This window comes from Propithecus coquereli, unplaced genomic scaffold (genome assembly GCF_000956105.1).
Source record: "Propithecus coquereli isolate 6110/MARCELLA unplaced genomic scaffold, Pcoq_1.0 Scaffold238, whole genome shotgun sequence".
NCBI classification, from domain to species: Eukaryota; Metazoa; Chordata; class Mammalia; order Primates; family Indriidae; genus Propithecus; species Propithecus coquereli.
Window position 1 is genome coordinate 10,056 of NW_012147930.1, and position 1,107 is coordinate 11,162.

The 1,107-nt window shown below is 65.0% G+C and overlaps 1 long non-coding RNA gene across 2 annotated transcripts in view; it reads right to left on the reverse strand.

Annotated features, from left to right (window-relative positions):
* Positions 1–329: 329 nt before the first annotated feature.
* LOC105811631 overlaps positions 330–1,107 on the reverse strand; it is an 11,089-nt gene continuing 10,311 nt past the window's right edge. For both annotated transcript variants that reach the window (XR_001137554.1, XR_001137555.1), the window contains one exon: positions 330–358. This is a non-coding gene — a long non-coding RNA (uncharacterized LOC105811631). The remainder of the gene's footprint in view (positions 359–1,107) is intronic.

Genomic DNA, 1,107 nt, shown 5'->3' on the forward strand with positions numbered 1-1,107 from the left:
CAGCGTGGAGAGGCCACCGCGTCCTGGGCTGGGGGACCTCGGTGTGGTGGAAACTGTGGATTCCCCATTTCCAAATTTCCACACAGAGCCCCTCCCGGGTCTCTGAGGACCGGCTGCCCCTAGGTAGGTGGCTGTGGACAGGAAGGCGGTGCCCCCGGGGCTGGGACAGGAAGATCTCACTCACCCTCGGGGCCTCAGGTCTGGCTACAGGAAGGTCTCAGTCACTATAGCCTCAGGTCTGGGGATGGGCAGGCCTCACTCGCTCTTGGGGCCTCTGGTCTGAGAACAGGAAGGTCTGAATCACTGGCAGGGACGCTCAGGTCTGGGGATGGGCAGGCCTCACTCGCTCTTGGGGCCTCTGGTCTGAGAACAGGAAGGTCTGAATCACTGGCAGGGACGCCGTAGTTACAAGTGACATGGCACCTGCGCGTCGCGCTAACAGAGTGAAGCTGCGGCCTCTGATGCAGAGCGCGGTGGCCTCCCCTCCTCTAATGCTGGGTGGGGCAGTCCCTTCCTCTCACGCAGGGCCCGCGGCACCGCTTCCTCTCACATGTCCTCAAACGCACGGCACGCGGTCCCGACTCCTCTCACGCAGGGCATGCTTCCACGCTTCCTCTCACGCAGGGCACGCAGACCCGCCTCTCGCACACAGGGCACGTAGAGCCCCTCCTCTCAGGCAGGGCACACAGACCCGCCTCCTCTGACGCAGGGCACGCAGCGCCTCTCCTCTCACGTAGGGCATGCGGCCCTGCCTCCCCTCACGCAGGGTATGCCTCCATGCTTCCTCTCACGCAGGGCACGCAGACCCGCCTCTCTCACACAGGGCACGTAGAGCCCCTCCTCTCAGGCAGGGCACGCGGCCACAGCTCCCCTCACGCAGGGCACGCAGCGCCCCTCTCTCACGCAATTAACGCAGTGCCCCTCCTCTCACGCAGGGCACACATCACCCCTCCTCTCACGCAGGGCACGCATCGCCCCTCTCTCACGCAATTAACGCAGTGCCCCTCCTCTCACGCAGGGCACACATCACCCCTCCTCTCACGCAGGGCACGCATCGCCCCTCCTCTCACGCAATTAACGCAGTGCCCCTCCTCTCACGCAGGGCAC